The sequence below is a fragment of the Aquarana catesbeiana genome, linkage group LG02, assembly GCF_042186555.1.
Source record: "Aquarana catesbeiana isolate 2022-GZ linkage group LG02, ASM4218655v1, whole genome shotgun sequence".
Classification (NCBI taxonomy): Eukaryota; Metazoa; Chordata; class Amphibia; order Anura; family Ranidae; genus Aquarana; species Aquarana catesbeiana.
Genome location: NC_133325.1, coordinates 240820513 through 240842533, shown reverse-complemented (window position 1 = coordinate 240842533; position 22021 = coordinate 240820513).

Below are 22021 nucleotides of genomic sequence, written 5' to 3'. Positions count from 1 at the left end.
TTAATAAAGGAAACAAAACCACACTAAACAAATCCGATAACTAAATTAGTAACATAATGAATATATACGAAATGTAACAAAACATTTTTTCCGTACTGCACATGTCTAATTAAGGCCTCTAGGGATCAAATCTAAAAGTCTCTACCCCAAAGAGGATGGTTGACTCTTTCAATATTTTAGATACTTATGGTATATAGCGCTGTCAATTTACAAATATACAGTATCTCACAAAAGTGAGTACACCCCTCACATTTCTGTAAATATTTTATTATATCTTTTCATGTACACTACAAACAGCGCTATTGTTGAGCAAAAACATATAAATAAAAATCATGCGGCCAACTACGCACAAAAGTAATTAAACAGAGAGGTATAGAGTCTGTGAAGTGATCAGGAAAATGTCCATAAGTGATAATACAGCTGAATCACAGTGTGCGCCTTCCACCGGTCAGTAGGATTTCACCCTGTGTTGACACTCTCCCCCTAGGGGGTCAAACTCACCAAATCTGCAAGTTAAATAAGCCTCCAAGAGAAAAAGCTCTCCTTATCACATCTCTCTCAGTACCACTCCAGGGGGTTCAGGGGGGGTCACAACTCCAGATTGTTAGGTGCAAGGGTGAAGCACAGGCTGTTAGAGCAAGGAACGCTGGAGCCTCGATGGTGGGATGGCACCATCGAGGCTCCAGCGTTCCTTGCTCTAACAGCCTGTGCTTCATCCTTGCACCTAACAATCTGGAGTTGTGACCCCCCCTGAACCCCCTGGAGTGGTACTGAGAGAGATGTGATAGGGAGAGCTTTTTCTCTTGGAGGCTTATTTAACTTGCAGATTTGGTGAGTTTGACCCCCTAGTGGGAGAGTGTCAACACAGGGTGAAATCCTACTGACCGGTGGAAGGCGCACACTGTGATTCAGCTGTATTATCACTTATGGACATTTTCCTGATCACTTCACAGACTCTATACCTCTCTGTTTAATTACTTTTGTGCGTAGTTGGCCGCATGATTTTTATTTATATGTTTTTGCTCAACAATAGCGCTGTTTGTAGTGTATGTTTACTTGAATTGTTTATATATACTATTATTTTGCAATTTTATGATTCTTTAAACGGCTGCTGTTTCTTGGATCACTTAGTGTAGAAACTGAGTGTTTTTACCTCCCCCATTCTCTAGTTCTGCTCTCTTATTTTTGGACATTGATCTATCCATCTGGCGCTGAGCGGTGTGCTGCAGGCCCGAGCAAACCTTTTCTTTTTATATCTTTTCATGTGACAACACTGAAGAAATCACACTTTTCTACAATGTAAATTAGTGAGTTTACAGCTTGAATAACATTGTAAATTTGCTGTCCCCTCAAAATAACTCAACACACAGCTATTAATGTCTAAACCGCTGGCAACAAAAGTACACCCCTCAGTGAAAATGTCCAAATTGGGACCAGTGTCAATATTTTGTGTGGCCACCATTATTTTCCAGCACTGCCTTAATCCTCTTGGGCATGGAGTTCACCAGAGCTTCACAGGTTGCCACTGGAGTCCTCTTCCACTTCTCCATGATGACATTACAGAGCTGGTGGATGTTAGAGACCTTGTGCTCCTCCACCTTCCATTTGAGGATGCCCCACAGATGCTCAATAGGGTTTAGGTCTGGAGACATGCTTGGCCAGTCCATCACCTTTACCCTCAGCTCACTCACTACTTTATATTGTAGCAAAGTGTAATTTCTTCAGTGTTGTCACATGAAAAGATATAATAAAATATTTACAAAAATGTGAGGGGTGTACAATACTCACTTTTGTGGAATACTGTGTATACACACACACACATATATTATATACATGTGTATGTTCGCCGAAGCGTATGACTTTCTTTACTTCGCTGCTATGGGCTCTAGCCCCAGATCTTTTGTAGACCTAGCAATGCCCCTTAATATTATTCTATATTGGGGCTCCATGCAAAATGGGGAGGTACCTAAAGATGGCACGGTTTACATCATAAAATTGTGGACTGTAGTGTGTACACAGGAGATGTCGCATCAGTATAGAATCCACAATTTTTAGCATACTGTTCGTGGTGTGAACGATTTACTAAGAGATCTGTCCTTGGGATAACTCTAGCATGGGCATTTTCTCTTTTAATTGCTAGCCTATTTTACCTTTGAAAGTGACAGGCAGGGCTTTTTTGTGATTTTGTTAGGGTCCTTTGCAGTAACTTACTAATAAATGTACTTTTTTGATGTATTTTTGGTCACTTTACATTTCTTTACATATTCTTTGGTACATTAGGATTGAAGCGTGCCTTAAAACATGTCATTATTAAATATTTATATGCCTATAGTAGGGATGAGCTTCGTGTTCGAGTCGAACCCATGTTCAACTCGAATATCGCCTGTTCGCCCGTTCGCCGAATTGTGAACAATATGGGCCATTTGTGCCAAATTCGTGTGGCGCGTCACGGCCCATAATTCACTGCGGCATCGCAGTGCATTGCTGGCTGATGATTGGCCAAGCATGCACTACGACCCGCATGCTTGGCCAATCACAGCGCCATCTGTAGAGAGAGCTGTAATCGGCCAAAGCCAGGGTGGCTTTGGCCAATTATGGCTCAGGGGGTTTAGTACACTCCCCACACTATATAAGGCCGCCTGCACGGTGGCTCTGTGTAGTGTGTTTCGGCGTTGAGAGACAGAGACAGAGGCAGAGAGACAGTGTCATTTGATTTAAGTTAGATAGATTAGGCAGGACAGTCAGTCAGTTAGCTGCACTTACAGTGTATTGTGTATATATATGCATCCCAGGTGTTGTGTGTATATATATATATATATATATATATATATATATATATATATATACACTGTATTCAGTTTAGCTAGATCCGTTCCTGTTATTATCTTCCTACTGACAGGCAGGCTTGTGTTGTTACGGTATTTACAGCTACCTGAAGAAAATTGCTGGTGTTCTTCTGATCCTATTAGTAACTAGGGATGAGCTTCGTGTTCGAGTCGAACCCATGTTCGACTCGAACATCGGCTGTTCGATCGTTCGTCGAATTGCGAACGATATGGGCCGTTCGCGCCAAATTCGTGTGGCGCGTCACGGCCCATAATTCACTGCGGCATCGCAGTGCATTGCTTGCTGATGATTGGCCAAGCATGCACTATGACCCGCATGCTTGGCCAATCACAGCCAAGGAGGCTTTGGCCAATTATGGCTCAGGGGATTTAGTACACGCCCCACACTATATAATGCCGCCTGCACGGCGGCCCTGTGCAGTGTGTTCCGGTGTGCTTAGAGAGAGAGAGAGACAGTGTCATTTCATTTGAGTTAGCTAGATTAGGCAGGACAGTCAGTCAGTTAGCTGCACTTAAAGTGTATTGTGTATATATATGCATCCCAGGTGTTGCATATATATATATATATACACTGTATTCAGTTTAGCTAGATCCGTTCCTGTTATCTTCTAGACTATTTACATTTAGTGCAGTGCGTCCTGCTCACAGTGTTCAGCTAGATCCGTTCCTGTTATATTCCTACTGACAGGCAGGCTTGTCTTGTTACAGTATTTTGAAGAAAATTACTGGTGTTCTTTTGATCCTATTAGTGCCACAGTCAGGCAGCTAGACTATTTACATTTAGTGCAGTGCGTCCTGCTCACAGTGTTCAGCTAGATCCGTTCCTGTTATCTTCTTACTGACAGGCAGGCTTGTCTTGTTACAGTATTTTAAAGAAAATTACTGGTGTCCTTTTGATCCTATTAGTACCACAGTCAGGCAGCTAGACTATTTACAGTTAGTGCAGTGCGTCCTGCCCACAGTGTTCTGCTAAACCTACAAGTAAGTGGGGTGCGTCCTGCTCACAGTTTTCAGCTAAACCTACAAGTTAGTGGGGTGCGTCTACCTCACAGTGTTCAGCTAAACCTACAAGCTAGTGGGGTGCGTCCTGCTCACAGTGTTCAGCTAGATCCATTTCTGTTATCTTCTTACTGACAGACAGGCTTGTCTTGTTACAGTAAATACAGCTACCTGAAGAAAATTGCTGGTGTTCTTTTGATCCTATTAGTATCACAGTCAGGCAGCTAGACTATTTACAGTTAATGCAGTGCGTCCTGCTCACAGTGTTCTGCTAAACCTACAAGTTAGTGGGGTGCGTGCTGCTCACAGTTTTCAGCAAAACCTACAAGTTAGTGGGGTGCGTCCACCTCACAGTGTTCAGCTAAACCTAGAAGCTAGTGGGGTGCGTCCTGCTCACAGTGTTCAGCTAGATCCGTTCCTGTTATCTTCTTACTGACAGGCAGGCTTGTCTTGTTACAGTATTTTAAAGAAAATTGCTGGTGTTCTTTTGATCCTATTAGTACCACAGTCAGGCAGCTAGACTATTTACAGTTAGTGCAGTGCGTCCTGCTCACAGTGTTCTGCTAAACCTACAAGTTAGTGGGGTGCGTCCTGCTCACAGTGTTCAGCTAAACCTACAAGTTAGTGGGGTGCGTCCACCTCACAGTGTTCAGCTAAACCTACAAGCTAGTGGGGTGCGTCCTGCTCACAGTGCTCAGCTAGATCCGTTCCTGTTATCTTCTTACTGACAGGCAGGCTTGTCTTGTTACAGTATTTTAAAGAAAATTGCTGGTGTTCTTTTGATCCTATTAGTACCACAGTCAGGCAGCTAGACTATTTACAGTTAGTGCAGTGCGTCTTGCTCACAGTGTTCTGCTAAACCTACAAGTTAGTGGGGTGCGTCCACCTCACAGTGTTCAGCTAAAGCTACCTGTAGAAGGTTGGTGGTGTTCTCATACTACAGGCAGGCAGTTGATTTTGCTAGCTGCAGTATCAGTACATATATATATATATATATATATATATATATATAATATATCCCAGCTTAGTGCAGCTACAGGCCATTAGTATGTCTGGAAGGCCAAGAAGGAGAGGCAGACAGTCACAAGCCAATAAGAGAGGGCAAGCAGGCTCTGTGTCTAATGCTGGTCGTGGAGACGGTGCATCCTCATCAGCACGTGGCCATGGGACACGCTTGGCCTTTTTTTCGGCAGCTGGCCATGTTGAGCCGCAACATGCGGAAGACTTGGTCGAGTGGATGACCAAGCCGTCCTCATCCTCCTCATCCTCTCTCACCCATGCCCAGGGTACTTTGTCTGGCAAAGCAGCGGCCTCTTCCCTCGGCTCAATGTCATCAGTGACTCCTTCCCTAGCCCCACCATGTCCTCCTGAGGAGTCCCTCGAACTGTTTGACCACAGTGTTGGGTACATGCTCCAGGAGGATGCCCAGCGTTTGGAAGGCTCTGATGATGATACTGAGCTCGATGAAGGCAGTAACACGAGCACGGACAGAGGGGGTGCCCAAGAAGGACAGCAATCTGGCAGTCATGCTCCCCCTGCTGCAGCATACTGCCAGGTTTGCTCCAGTGATGAGGAGGGAGGGGATGATGAGGTCACTGACTCAACGTGGGTGCCTGATAGGAGAGAGGAGGAGGAGGAGGAGGAGGCGGCACATCACCAACGAGGCAGGATGCCCTCCAGGGGCCAGCCTAAGGGCAGCACATTGACTGCATCACACCCCAAAGCTCCACATGTGCAGGGCGCTGTAGTCTCTGCGCGTTATTCAAAAAGTTCTTTGGTGTGGGCCTTTTTTGAGACGAGTGCATCAGATCGCACCGCTGCTATTTGCAACATATGTCTCAAGCGTATCTCGCGCGGCCAAAACATCTCCCGCTTGGGTACCACATGCTTGACCAGACATATGTTGACCTGCCATGCAGTTCATTGGCAAGCGTATCTAAAAGACCCACACCAAAGAACAAAGAGGACCTCTGCTTGCTCCTCATCAGCTGAGATTTCCAACCCCACTAGACCTTCAGTCCTCTCTGAGACCTGCACTGAGAGGAATGAAGGTGTAGAATTAGGTGTGTCACAGCCACATACTTGTGGGCAATCTGATTTTGGTACACCGACGTCAGATTGTACCAGGCAAATTTCCCTGCCCCAGCTGCTGCACCGCCGAAAGAAGTTTGCCCCCAGCCATCCACATGCCCAGCGGTTGAATGCTAGCTTGGCAAAATTGCTAGCACTTCAACTGCTGCCTTTTCAGTTGGTAGACTCTGCCCCCTTCCGTGAGTTTGTGGAATGTGCAGTTCCTCAGTGGCAGGTACCCAAACGCCACTTTTTCTCACGGAAGGCGATTCCGGCTCTCTACCAGCATGTGGAAGGCAATGTCCATGCCTCGCTGGACAGGGCGGTCAGCGGTAAGGTGCATATTACCGCTGACTCATGGTCCAGCAGGCATGGACAGGGACGTTACCTAAGTTTCACGGCGCATTGGGTGACTCTGCTGGCAGCTGGGAAGGATGCAGGACAAGGTGCAGTAGTGTTGGAGGTTGTTCCGCCACCACGCCTCCAAAATGCTAATGAATGTGACACACCTCTCTCCTCCACCCCCTCCTCTTCTTCTTTCTCCATGGCCTCTTCCTCGGAACCAGCGGTGCTCCGTAGTCGTTCAAGGGGCTACGCAAGTACGCAGGCCAAAAGATGCCATGCGGTGCTTGAGCTGGTGTGCTTGGGGGACAGGAGCCACACTGGGGCAGAGGTTCTGTCAGCTCTGCAGGGGCAGGTTCAGAGGTGGTTGACGCCACGCCAACTTAAGGCAGGAATGGTGGTTTGCGACAATGGCACCAACCTCCTCTCTGCCCTCCGACAGGGACAAATGACCCATGTGCCCTGTTTGGCTCACGTCCTTAACTTGGTGGTGCAGCGGTTCTTGGGCAGGTACCCGGGCTTACAGGATGTCCTGAGGCAGGCCAGGAAAGTCTGTGTGCATTTCCGCCGGTCATATAATGCCAGTGCTCAGCTGACGGACCTCCAAAAGGAGTTTAACCTGCCCAAGAACCGCCTAATCTGTGACATGCCCACCAGGTGGAACTCAACGTTGGCCATGCTGCAGCGGCTGCACACGCAGCAGAGGGCCATCAATGAGTACCTGTGCGACTATGGCACCAGGACAGGGTCAGGGGAGCTTGTTTTTTTTTTCCCCACGCCAGTGGGCCATGATCAGGGATGCATGCACTGTCCTGTCACCATTTGAGGAGGCCACGAGGATGGTGAGCAGTGACAGTGCATGCATCAGTGACACTGTCCCCCTTGTCCACCTGTTGGAGCACACGCTGCGTGGAATAATGGACAGGGCACTTGAGGCAGAACAGAGGCAGGAAGAGGAGGACTTCCTTAGCTCTCAAGGCCCCCTTTATCCAGACAGTGTTCCTGCGTGCCCGCCGATCACACGGGAAGAGGACGAGGAGGAAGAGGAGGAGGAGGAGGAGGAAGATTGTGTCAGTATGGAGGTGGAGCCTGGCACTCAGCATCAGCAGCAGTCTTTAAGGGATCAGTCCCAAGAAACACATGGACTTGTACGTGGCTGGGAGGAGGTGGCTGCGGACCATGTCGTCCTTAGTGACCCAGAGGACTCCGGACCGAATGCCTCAGCAAACCTACGCTGCATGGCCTCCCTGATCCTGCAAAGCCTGCGTAAGGATCCTCGTATTCGTGGTATCAAGGAGAAGGACCAATACTGGCTGGCAACCCTCCTTGATCCACGTTACAAGGGTAAGGTTGCGGACCTTATCTTGCCATCGCAGAGGGAGCAGAGGATGAAACATCTTCGGGAGGCCTTGCAGAAAGGTCTGTGCAACGCGTTCCCAGAGACTGGGAGGTTACAAACTCCTGTTTCTGGACAACGTGTTGCTGAGGCTTCGGTCAGTCAAAGAAGGAGCGGTGGAGAAGGTGGCCGTCTGACCGATGCGTTCAGACAATTTTTTGGTCCGCAGCCCCAAGGTATGATCGGTTCCAGCAACCATCGCCAGCGTCTGTTTTACATGGTGCAGGAATACCTAGGGGCAAGATCAGACTTGGACACCTTTCCCACCGAAAATCCTCTGGGTTACTGGGTCTTGAGGATGGATCACTGGCCAGAGCTTGCACAGTATGCAATTGAGCTACTGGCCTGTCCTGCATCCAGCGTTCTTTCGGAACGCACATTCAGTGCTGCTGGAGGCGTGGTAACCGATCACAGGGTGCGTCTGTCCACTGACTTGGTCGATCGACTGACCTTCATAAAAATGAATGAGTCTTGGATCACCACCAGCTACCAAGCACCTGATGCTGATGTAACTGAATAATTTTTTTTGAAATCTCAGATCCCTTCAAAGACTGCCTATGCTGATGCTGAGTGACTATTCCTGAGTAATTATCCTCTTCCTCCTCAATCATCACGCTGATAGCTTGTAAGAGCATTTTTGGTTCTGGGCGCCACCACCAGTGCCTAAGGCACAATTTTTCAGCCCCTGTTTAACAGGGGCGTGTAATTACGATTTTTTATGTAATACTTTGCAGCAGGGCTCGTTCCTGCATTCCAACTAGAGTGTCTGTGAGGGGTTGCAGTGTTGTGGCACCAGCACCAGTGCCTAAGGCCTAATTTTTCAGCTCCTGTTCAACAGGGGCATGTAATTACAATTCTTGATCTAATATTTCACAGCAGAGCCCTGTGAGGGCTTACAGTGTTGTGGCCACAGCAACACCTAAGGCCCAAATTTCTGCTGAGTATATAGGGCAGGACCCTACTTTCAAACGACTCCTACTTGCAAACGGAAGGAGACAACAGGAAGTGAGAATAAATCTACCCCTAGGAAGGGAAATTCTCTCCTGTAAGAGTTAATATGGGAAAAACATTTCTCCTTTCCACTGATGCTTTCCAATCCATTGGGACAAAAAGTGAGGTGAAATCTTCTGAAGAGGAGGAAAGACAGCAAAACAAATGTCACAGGGGTGATAACCCTTCCCTATGTTTTCCAAAAAGCTTAAAAAAGATTTTTTGGCTGGAGCTAAACACGTTAAAAATGTACCCGTTCAAAATTACAAAGAGATTCTACTTAACAACAAACCTACAGCCTGTATACTGCTGTTCAGAGTATATAGGGCCTGGTGGCCCCACACCTTTCCTTATTTTAATTTGGGTGCGGGGTTCCCCTTAATATCCATACAAGACCCAAAGGGCCTGGTAATGGACTGGGGGGTACCCATGCCGTTTGTCTCACTGATTTTCATCCATATTGCCAGGACCCGACATTACATTAAACCCGCAAGCAGTTTTAAATGAGATTTTTTCCTTTAAAAATGACATTTGGTGCAGGGACTGTTCTAAACACGGGAAACACGCGTCACTTTACAGGCATACTATAGACACCCCTCAGGTACGATATTTAAAGGAATATTTCACTTTTTTTTTTTTTACTTTAAGCATCATTAAAATCACTGCTCCCGAAAAAACCGCCGTTTTTAAAAGTTTTTTTTGCATTGATACATGTCCCCTGGGGTAGGACCCGGGTCCCCAAACCCTTTTTTAGGACAATACCATGCAAATTAGCCTTTAAAATTAGCACTTTTGATTTCGAACGTTCGAGTCCCATAGACGTCAATGGGGTTCTAACGTTCGTGCGAACTTTCGGTCCGTTCGCAGGTTCTGGTGCGAACCGAACCGGGGGGTGTTCGGCTCATCCCTATTAGTAACACAGTCAGGCAGCTAGACTATTTAAAGTTAGTGTAGTGTGTCCTCCTCACAGTGTTCAGCTAAAGCTACAAGTTAGTTTAGTGTGACCTCTGCACAGTGTTCAGCTAAAGCTGCAAGTTAGTGTAGTGCGACCTCTGCACAGTGTTCAGATTAAAGCTACAAGTTTGTGTAGTGCGTCCTCTGAACAGGGTTCAGCTAAAGCTACAAGTTAGTGTAGTGCACAGTGTTCAGCTACAGCTACAAGTTAGTGTAGTGCATCCTCCTCACAGTGTTCAGCTAAAGCTACAAGTTAGTGTAGTGCGACCTCTGCACAGTGTTCAGTTAAAGCTACAAGTTAGTGTAGTGCGTCCTCCTCACAGTGTTCAGCTACAGCTACAAGTTAGTGTAGTGCACAGAGTTCAGCTAAAGCTACAAGTTAGTGTAGTGCGTCCTCCTCACAGTGTTCAGCTAAAGCTACAAGTTAGTGTAGTGTGACCTCTGCACAGTGTTCAGCTAAAGCAACAAGTTAGTGTAGTGCGTCCTCTGAACAGTGTTTAGCTAAAGCTACAAGTTAGTGTAGTGCACAGTGTTCAGATAAAGCTACAAGTTAGTGTAGTGCGTCCTCCTCACAGTGTTCAGCTAAAGCTACAAGTTAGTGTAGTGCGACCTCTGCACAGTGTTCAGCTAAAGCTACAAGTTAGTGTAGTGCGACCTCTGCACAGTGTTCTGCTAAAGCTACAAGCTACAATGACCATGATGATAGCTTGTAAGAACATTTCTGGTTCTGGGCGCTGCCAGCCCCGCCACCAGTGCCTAAGGCCCAATTTTTCAGCCCCTGTGTAACAGGGGCATGTAATTACAATTTTTGATGCAATTCTTTGCAGCAGGGCTAGTTCCTGCGCTCCAACTAGAGTATCTGTGAGGGGTTACAGTGTTGTGGCACCAGCACCAGTGCCTAAGGCCCAATTTTTCAGCCCCTGTTTAACAGGGGCATGTAATTATAATTTTTGATGCAATTCTTTGCAGCAGGGCTAGTTCCTGCGCTCCAACTAGAGTATCTGTGAGGGGTTGCAGTGTTGTGGCACCAGCACCAGTGCCTAAGGCCCTATTTTTCAGCCCCTGTTTAACAGGGGCATGTAATTACAATTTTTGATGCAATTCTTTGCAGCAGGGCTAGTTCCTGCGCTCCAACTAGAGTATCTGTGAGGGGTTCCAGTGTTGTGGCACCAGCACTAGTGCCTAAAGCCCAATTTTTCTGCCCCTGTTCAACAGGGACATGTAATTAGAATTCTTGATCTAATATTTCACAGCAGGGCCCGTTTCTGTGCCCACCAAGAGTATCTGTGAGGACTTACAGTGTTGTGGCACCAGCACCACCACCACCACCAAAGGCCCAGTTTTTCTGTCCCTGTTCAACAGGGGCATGTAATTACAATTCTTGATCTAATAATTCACAGCAGGGCCCTGTGAGGGCTTACAGTGTTGTGGCCACAACAACACCTAAGGCCCAAATTTCTGCTGAGTATATAGGGCAGGCCCCTACTTTCAAACATCCAACTTACAAACGACTCCTACTTGCAAATGGAATGAGACAAAAGGAAGTGAGTTGAAATCTACCCCTAGGAAGGGAAATTCTTTCCTGTAAGAGTTAATATGGGAAAAACTTTTCTCCTTTCCACTGATGCTTTATCACCAATCCTTGTTTCACCAAAAAACCCAAATTTTCAAAAAACATTTGTCATTGGGACAAAAAGTGAGGTGAAATCTTCTGAAGAGGAGCACAGACAGCAAAACAAATGTCACAGGGGTGATAACCCTTCCCTATGTTTTCCAAAAAGCTTAAAATAGATTTTTTGGCTGGAGCTAAACACGTTAAAAATGTACCAGTTCAAAATTACAAACAGATTCTACTTAACAACAAACCTACAGTCCCTGTCTTGTTTGTACCGCCTGTATACTGCTGTTCAGAGTATATAGGGCCTGGGGGCCCCACACCTTTCCTTTTTTAATTTGGGTGCCGGATTCCCCTTAATATCCATACAAGACCCAAAGGGCCTCTTAATGGACTTGGGGGTACCCATGCCGTTTGTCTCACTGATTTTCATCCATATTGCCAGGACCCGACATTAAATTAAAGCAGTTTTAAATTACTTTTTTTCCTTTAAAAATGACATTTTGTGCAGGGACTGTTCTAAGCACGGGAAACATGCGCCACTTTACAGGCATACTATAGACACCCCCCAGGTACGATATTTAAAGGAATATTTCACTTTTTTTTTACTTTAAGCATTATTAAAATCACTTCTCCTGAAAAAACTGCCGTTTTTAAAACTTTTTTTGCATTGATACATGTCCCCTGGGGCAGGACCCGGGTCCCCAAACCCTTTTTAGGACAATACCATGCAAATTAGCCTTTAAAATTAGTACTTTTGATTTTGAACATTCGAGTCCCATAGACGTCAATGGGGTTCTAAAGTTCGTGCGATTTTTCGGTCCGTTCGCAGGTTCTGGTGCGAACCGAATCGGGGGTGTTCGGCTCATCCCTAGCCTATAGCATATGAAGAGACCTGAGGTGGTCACTTGCTCTGTATTTATATACTTTGCAGTGCACTTCTTTTTTTTTTTTTTGTTCCTTTTCCTTTTTGCCCTACTCTGTTCACACCTGGTGATGCTTGTTTATCTAATCACAGCAGCAGCTAATGATGTAATGTATATATATATCTTCTATGCCACAAAGAATTCCTACTTACATGACTAAGCCCCGTGGGTGGGATGAAATGTGTCAGGTGTGTGGCTTGGATGTAGCATGGCAATTGGAATACTTTCTTTGCCTACAACTTTTTGATTTGGTCTCAACTGCATCTCTGGGCTCTTCTGACCATGCAGATGATATTGATAGCACATTGGAAAAGACTGACACTGAAGTTTCAAAGGAGTTGGAAGTTTCACGTTTGAAACCCAATAATTGAGAAAAATTAAATAATTAAAATATAAAACAGAGTTTTAAAGTAAATCAATGAACAGACTTTCCCTATTGAAGTCATGAAATAAAAAGAGTGTAAAAATAAATTCACAGAAAATAGCCAGAAATATTGTACAGTCAATGCATAGCAAGTTAGCATTTTATTAGGCCACACATTCAAAGGGAAAGAATAAGCATTTTTAACATGAAATACTATTTAAAGTGTATGGTTTCCCATGCAATAGTCAGAAAATGTTGTGCAGCAATATTGTTACAGTATGTAAGCAGATTTATTAACCTGCAATTTTAAAGGGAGAGACTAAGTTATTTTTTGCAAAACATAAAAATATGAGCATAATATTTCAGAGAAAGACAAAAGTATTGTAGAAATTTAATGAGCACTATACAAGTAGGCTGCAAGAGGAAAAGACAAGGCAGGTTTTATCAAGAACTAAAAAGAGCCAGCTTGTAATCAAGAAATCAACATTAGAGCATAATATTTCTCAGAATTAAGCAGGCAAAATAGTGTACTGACTCCACACAGAGTATTTAAACACTTTTACTAGGTCATATTTTGAAATAGAAACACATTATGTAGCTTGTAGCCAAATAACTCAGCCTATTTCAGAGCGTGTTTCAGAGATACCTACTGCAGGCATCCAGCAGCAGCGATAGTCAGATCTGTGTAGCTACATTTAGGAAACTGAGACCAGACTATTTAAGATTTAAGTTCACACCACAAAAACGTACTCCAGATCCGTTCCAGATGCGTTTTTGCATGCGTGTTTTTAACACTTTTTTATGCATTCCGATGCGTTTTTGGTGAGTTCCAGTTCATTCCAGTGCAGGAAAAATGCAGCATGCTCTACTTTTTTTCTGGAACTGAAAAGCAGTGGAACTGACTGCACTGGTGCGAACTATGCCATTGGAAACTATATAACCTACTTTCCATGCGTTTTTTATGCAGAACAAAAACGCACTGGACTGCATGTGGTGTGAACTGGCCCTTAAAGAATAAGTTCATCTTTTATTTTGGAAATTATTTTTTATTTAGTTTTAAAACATATATACAACAACAGGTCACAGATCGTGGACATCAACCACCGGCCACAGTACACAATACATAAAACAGTACATAAATTAAAACCCCCAAAGCAACAGAACTCTTTGCCAAGACAGATACAATCATTACTTAAACCCCCAGCTGGAGGTAGGCACATGTTAACACACTGCCAGTACTATATGACACCCTGCGCAGTCTTACCGGTCCCCTCCACAGTAATAAAAGAGCTGGTAAGGAGAAAACTGTTCCCTACCCCAGAGTGGTTAGGACACCAGTTACTGGTTAGCTACTAGCTATCCAATACCTCGCTTCTTTTTATTCTATTCCAAGGATCAGTAGCTATAACCTTCCTGAAATTAGTCAGAAACCATGTCCATAGAAGACACCCACCCCCCCCCAGACCTTGTAAAATTTAGTTAGTGCCCCTTTGCTCAAATAGGTGGCTTTGAAAAAGGGTACCACCTTGTTGACCAGTGCCTTCCGGGACTCCAAGGCTGGAGTCAATGAGCTCTTCCATGAAAGCATAATCCGCTTTTTAGCATAGAATAGCAATAGGGTAAGAAGAGTCTGTATTGCCCTGGTAGTAGCTAAAGGTTCCACCAGATGCAACAGACACACCTCAATGGACATGGGGATCGAGATAGAAGTGACTGACCTAATACATCGTGCAACAGCCTGCCAGTAGGGTTTGACCTGTGGACAGTCCCAAAAGATATGCATCAAGTTTGCTAGTGGTGCTGAGCACCTCTGGCATACAGATTGTTGATTCCCGAACATTTTAGCAAGTCTAGCTGGGGTTAGATAAATCCTATGCATGAATTTGTAGTGGTAGTGGATTAATCTGTCTCTGGTAGAAACCAGATACTGAAATGCAGTTCCCCACATATCATCCCTATCCAACACCGGGGCTAAAGCCTCCCAAGCCCGTCTGCATGGCTCCAGTAATTTGGTCGTCTCTTGGAAGAGGTCCTTATATAGGCTGGAGACCGGTTTAGATAAAGACTCACTGCATGTCAGTAATTCTAGGTCGCTGGGCTCAAGGTAAAGGGGTTCTCTGCCAAATTAGGAGCAAAAGGCATGTCTCAATTCAATGTATCTAAAATAATTTGAGTTTGGTAAGTCATAACGTGATTTCAAGTCATAGAATGTCATTAGGGTACCGTTTGCTACAATGTGTTTTAAAGTCCTAATTACGTATTTAGTCCAGACTACCGGGTCTGGGTAATCAAAAAAATGGGATAAGTTGGGATTTCTCCATAGGGGATATTGGGGGAAAGCCTACATTGGCTACGCGGCCTCAGTCCTTGAGTTATAGACCATGCCATTATCATATATCTCATATGAGCCCATGCATGCAGCCTCCAGAGACACTGAGGCATCATCCGGAGGGGTAGTCAACCAACGGTGTGCCACTGTCAATCGACCAGCTAGGAAGTATTTGTGGAAGTTAGGTGCCGCGAGGCCCCCCTCCCCCCATGGCTGTTGAAGGATGGATAGTTTAAGGCAGGAGATGTCTCCCTGCCACATGAAGGAGGAAATCATACTGTTTATTGACTTAAAAATAGACCTTGGAATTCACACTGTAGAGTTCCTGAAGGTGTATAATAAGAAGAGTAGAATCTTCATTTTAATCAGGTTTATCTTCCCAATGAGGGACAAAGGGAGATTTTTCCAGGAGTGAAGTTTCTTAGATATAATGGCAGGCAAAAGGGAGACATTTAGGCTAATGAAATCCATCACTGAGTTTGTGATTTGAAGTTTCAGGTACTTAATCTGCGTTACCCATTGCAGGGGGTTGTTGGGGTCTGCCTGTCTATGTACTGTATGAGAACGTAAGGGAAGTATTTTGAACTTAGTCCAGTTGACCTTGAGACCAGAGACCACAGTAAATCGTCATAGTTATGATAGCACAGCTTGTAAAGAGGGCCCAGTATCCCTAATGAACAGAACTAGGTCATCTGCATAGAGAGCTGTAGTTTCAGTAAGAGTATCCACCTTGATCCTCCGAATTTGAGGGGAGGAGAGCAATGCAAATACCAGGGGTTCCATAACCAATGCCAATAAACCTGGTGAGAGGGGGCACCCCTGTCTGGTGCATCTGGACACTGTAAAGGCGTCCGACACCCCACCATTAAAACAGAGGGCTGCTACCAGATGATCATATAGCAATGATATCCATTTGCAAAATATAGGACCAAACCCCATGTGTTGCAATACATGGATCATATATTCACAATGAATGGAGTCAAAGGCCTTTTCCAGGTCCAAAAACACCAGAGCCCTCCATGACGTCTCTTCATCTATCTGAGTATGAGTATACACCCTCCGGAGATTAATTTCGGTGGCTTTTTTAGTCATGAACCCAGTCTGGTCAGGTGACACTAAGTGGTGCAGAATTCTCATCAACCTATTAGCCACTATTTTGGTAAGTATTTTAAGATCCATATTTAGCAGTGCTATGGGCCTATATGAGGAGCAGAGGAGAGGTTCCTTGTCCAGTTTGGGGAGTAACACCACATGGGCTTCATAAAAGGAGGTGGGTAAGGTCCCTGTTTCAAAATATTCCCCATAGAGTTGCAGAAGTCTGGGAGATAAAATATTTGAATATTGTTTATACCACTCTGAGGGGATTAGGTCAGGGCCTAAATCAGCAGTCAGGTAGACCAGCAGTTTCCCATTTTTGTCACCCCTCTCAAATAGTTCCTCAGCTGTGTGTTTAAAGGTGCATTGTGTAAGGTTTTGAAAATGAACCAATAAGTGTCGTCTGGCCATTTGCAGCTCGGCCAGGGAGGAAGGGGATGGAGCATCAGCATGGGTCTTTGTACATTGTAATTCATGAGCCTGAAGCGTCTCTGATTTTGAATTTTTCTCAGCTCTGGAGGCTTTGATGGCCGATACATATATCCCCTGAGTTGATGCCTTGAACACATCCCAGACTATGGGCCTGTCTGCCAAACCCTCATTGATATTCCAATATTCCTTCATATGTGGAGAGACCTGTGCCTCAACCAAGGGTTCAGTCACCCATCCCTGGTGCAGCCTCCAAATCCCACGACTGCCACCCGTGATAAGGCTCAGCAATACCTGCAAGGGGGTATGACCCGAGAGCCCCCCAGCCAGGTAACAGGCCTCCGCAATCTGGGGCAACAGAGCTGGGTTGGCAAAGGCCAAATCGATACGGGAGGAGGAGGTACTGACGTGGAAAAGATAGGAGCAACCTCTCTCACCAGGATTTTTCCACCGCCACACCTCCACCAGGGCCGCAGAGCCTGCCCAGTGCCCAAGCTCCATATTCTGCACCCGGCCACAAGCAATTTCCATGGGCCAAAAGTGGCAACCCTTTCCAGGACCTGATATAGCACCTCACTTTTGAAAGGGGGTGGAACATATATGTTTGCTATTGCCAGTAGTTGGGATTCAATTGCAAGGACCACTATTACATATTTCTCATGGGGATCAATCACCACATGCTCTATAGAACATGCCAGCCTCTTGTGGATTAAGATAACCACTCCCCTGGCATATGAGGAGTGAGTGGAATGTATGGTTCTCTGTATCCAGTTCCTGTTTAGGGACAACATTTTATTACCAGTTATATGGGTTTCTTGTAGGAGGACAATATGGGGATTCTGGGATTTAAGGTATTGAAGGACTAGCGAATGTTTGAATTCGGAGTTTAATCCACGGACATTCCATGAAAGGAGTTCAAGATCACTCATTAGGTAGGGTAGCGTATATCATGGGGACAGGAGAGATCCAGTATAGTAAAGAGATTCGAGGGGGGGGACCTGGACAAAGAGAGCCACAAAGCATCACATAGTAGCATTTACCATACTAGGCAAATAACAAACCCCCTTGCGCGAGCCATTACGGCAAGCCACAAGAGGAGGGTAAAAAGTTCCCCAAAGAAAAATTGTTGAAAAGAAAAAAGCAAAACAGTCATAAAAGGTAACAGGCGAAAAACCCAACTCCCTGTTTACCCCAGACAAACATAACCAAAAAGAGAGAAAAACCGCTGGAGAAACTTTAGTCCCAAAAACATAGTAAACAGCACTGGATTGTTCCAAGAGTCCATCCACTCAGGAAAGGGTCATGGAGATGTGTAAGTTGTTCAAAACATTCAGAACAGTACCTGAGGTTGCTGCAGTGAACGGATGAATGGCCCCAAATTCTGTAGCATAGTCCACTCATCTAGAAGAGCAGTCACAGCAGGAGATCAGGGTTCCAGCAGAGACCCTCAACAGCAGGGGGCACAACTCCCAGTGTCTTCACATCAAGGAGGTAAGTAGACTTGAGCCCTGGGGACTAAGCTTGCAGGACATGCGACCTGATCGCAACTCTAGACAATGGAATCCAGCCAGTTGACAGCGTCTGCAGGTGAATCAAAAAACTTTGCAGAACCACGATGAATCACTTTTAGGTGGCTCGGATAAAGCATGCTATATACCAGGCCTTTCTCCCTCAGGTGTCTGCAGATCTCTGTAAAGGAGCGCCGTTTTTTTCTGTAGATCTGAAGAAAAATCAGGATATAGGTGTATGACAGCATTTTCATATTTCAGCTCAGGGTGTTTGAGGGCTTCGGCTATTATCAAGTCTCTATCCTTGAAGTTAAGCAGGCGAACAAGAAAAGCACATGGCACGCACCAGCAGGCCTCCAGCCAGTTGGCACCCTGTGTGCTCGCTCCACGACGTACACTGGGGACAGGTGTTGTTGGCCCAGGAGGTGTGAAAAAGGCCTGTGCAAACACCACAGGGTTGGGGCCCTCCTTGCCCTCTGGCAGCCCAACTACCTGGACATTGTTACTCCTGAGGTGATTCTCTGTGTCTTCTCCACGGGCCATAAGGATCTTGACCTGCTGCTGCAACTCCACCACAGTTTGCACAGTGGAGGCAGCAGTGTCTTCCACTGCAGAGACACGATTCTCAGCCTCAGTAAGGCGGCCCCTGAATTTGTCCATATCCTGCTTTATCAGCCCACATTCGATCGTTAGGGTATCAATCTTCCCTTCCCCAGATGACTTACTGTCTGCAATGGCTGCCAGGATCATTGCGTTGGACTGCTCTCCCAGCAACTCCAGAGCGACCTGTGGAGTCGCAGGGGACTCCTCTGGATCCGATGCCTCAAACACCGCCATCGAGGAGTCCATCTGTACTGCCACGGAGGCGGGAGTAGAGGGTATGACAGGCAAGATGACCGCCGCACGAGTGTTTGACGGCGGAATCCGGGGGATTGGAGCAGCTGTCTTCTTAGCCGATTTACGCTTCCCAGTCATAGAAAGAACCGGGGTAGCCCCCCAAACCTCAGGAAGGTGCTTTTTTAGCAGGATGGCCTGGGAAAAACCAGGATGCAGGCCGATGGTGTATATGGATGGCGGGAGCTCAGGCTGAACAGGTCTGTCTCTTCTCACATCCCGGCCATGCCCCCAAAGTTCATCTTTTATAATGAAAAAACATTTTTTCAGGTAAAATAAATGTGCATTTATTATTTTTTTACACTGGGGTCTGTAAAGCATTGCACCCACGATCAGCAGTTGTGACCAAGCGCATTGCTTATCAGCAGTAAAGATACAGTATATCGGATGACCAATCTGCCTATGCTGTCTTGTATTAAGCTCCATGCCTGTAAGTAATCAGTTTTAACAAAACCATATATATGTAATATATGAAGTGGCAGTACCAGTCAATTACTGTAAATTAACTTACAATATAAAGCATACATAGTTTCTTGAAAACAGTGCATGTATGTAAAATTAAATTAATGTGGGATAGGAAATTTTAAGAAGCAGCTTCCTGTCTTGCACTGAATTATATCTGATTACAGGAGTCGGTAAGCATGCAATAAAATCTTCATAAGAACAACTAAAGAAATTATGTGTATACTACATGGCAACAGTAACTATTGGCTCACCTGAAACTGGGCAACAGAGACTTATCAAAATTATACACAGATGGCTGCCATGGAGCTAAAGTTCATGTTTTAACACTATTAAACTAACATGTAGTTAAGCAAATCAATGCACACCAATATGATAACAGTACTGGAATGGTCAGATTACATCTATTATGCATCTTAAAGATTTTCTACTGTGTTACATAGTTTTTTTCTGAACAAATTGATATCCATATATCTCCTATACCATACATGACTGTATACCTTGGTCAACTCCTATCATTTTTTGTTTCAACTTGCAATAAAAGCATAGGGGGGTATGTGGCAGCTTGCTGATAATGTACAAAGAGCTCCTGCATAGCAATTCATTAGTAATACAAGACCTAGAAAATATAACTCAATAAAAAATCATGCTGGCACAAAAGAATTACCTGGAAAAAGTTCTTAATAAGTCCCAAAATGTTATTTGAACAAATTTTAGTTAACCTGGGGAAACTGATGTAAGTAGATATTAACTCATCTGTGTATAGCAGAGACCACTTTAAAGGTCATCCAGTGCCCTATTGAGATCATGACAGACACAGTATGTTATTCAGAAAACAATGTTGATGGATGAACATGCTATAAGTGACTGCATTTTTACTGCTTTAAAGACAGCAAGAAAATACAATTGCTAAGCCTCTCATATCAATTAAATTATCTTTAAAGAAATGAACAGTGCTCTCTCTCTCTCTCTCTCTCCCCCTATATTTCTCTCTCTCTATATATATATATATATATTTTATGTTGTCGAAAGTATTCGGATGCCTGCCTTTACAAGCACATGAACTTTAATGGCATCCCAGTCTTAGTCCGTAGGGTTCAATATCGAGTTAGCCCACCCTTTGCAGCTATAACAGCTTCAACTCTTCTGAGAAGACTGTCCACAAGGTTTAGGTATGTGTCTATGGGAATTTTTGACCATTCTTCCAAAAGCGCATTTGTGAGGTCAGGTACTGATGTTGGGCGAGAAGGCCTGGCTTGTATCCTCTACTCTAATTCATCCCAAAGGTGTTCTATCAGGTTGAGGTCAGGACTCTGTGCAGGCCAGTCAAGTTCCTCCACCCCATACTCACTCATTGATGTTTTTATGGACCTTTCTTTGTGCACTGGTCCAAATTATTTGGTGGAGAGGTGCAAAAGTTGTAGAGGTGTGAAGAAATTATGTAAAGTAAGCCCGCTTTCAAAAATATATATTTTAATTGTTCATTTTTTCAATTTACAAAATGCAAAGTGAGTGAACAGAAAAAAAAATCAAAATTAAATTAATATTTAGTGTGACTACCTGTTGGTTTCAAATCAGCATCAATTCTTACACTTGTCTCTCCCAGGTAAAGATTTTATATCAGACTGGGGTTTCAAGATGTGTTGTTCAAGCTCTTTTGAAGAAGCACAAAGAAATGGGCAACGTTGAGGACCGAGAAAGCAGTAGTCGGCTAAGAAAACGTACTGCAACAGAAGAAAGACATATTATGCTTACTTCCCTTCGACATTGGAAGATGTCCATCAGCACAGAACTGGTGGAAACCAGTGGGGCCCAGGTACACCCATCTACTGTCTAGAGAAGCGTGGCCAGAAGTGGTCCTCATGGAAGAATTGTGGCCAAAAAGCCATATATGGAAACAAGATTAGGAGACTCAACTATGTACAAGAACATAGAAACTGGGGTGCAGAAAAATGGCAGCAGATGCTCTGGTTTGATGAGTCAAAATGTTAAATATTTGGCTGTAGTAGGAGGCAGTTTGTTCGCTAAAGGGCTGGAGAGCAGTACAATAATGAGTTTCTGCAGGAAGGATGATGAAGATTCCTTGTAAGTCTGTGGCTTCATTTCTACAAATGGAGTTGGAGATTTGGTCAGGATCAATGGTGTTGTCAATGCTGAAAAATACAGGCAGATACTTATCCATCATGCCATACCATCAGGAAAGCATGTGATTGGCCACTGAGAACACATATTTGAATGAAACGTGTAGTGAATTAAGGGAGAAGGTGGCCAGACTTGATGCAGACTTGATGCCTAGTTGTTGAATGAATTGAGCTCCTTTGCTACTTATCACTTGGAAGCCCGTCCTTGAGGTGAATGTGCATTTTGCTCATCTGGTGGAGGAGATTCCCAATACTCTGGTGTCAACAGGTCACTGCAGTGGTGGTATGGAAGATGGATTTATGTCTCAGCAAATGCTGACTTACCTTTGACACTATTACTATTTAAACTTTATTATTATAGCACTTTATCCTAATTGTGTTTTATACTTTGGTATACGTTTATTTGTTTAAGCGCTGCAATTTATTTTGCAATTTCCCTGATTAGCTGTAATTTCCCTGATTAGCTGTAATACTGGAGCAGGGAATAGGAGAAGAGGAGAAGAGCCGGAGCTGCAGTAAAGTGAGTATCGTGAAGAGTCCAGGGAGAAGGGGGGGCAAAGAAAAGCAGTGCAGAGGAGGGCTATTTGTACTCAGAGGGACACTTACTACTGAACTCTGTACTCTGTACTACTGACCTCTGAGTTCAGAGGTCAGTAGTAAA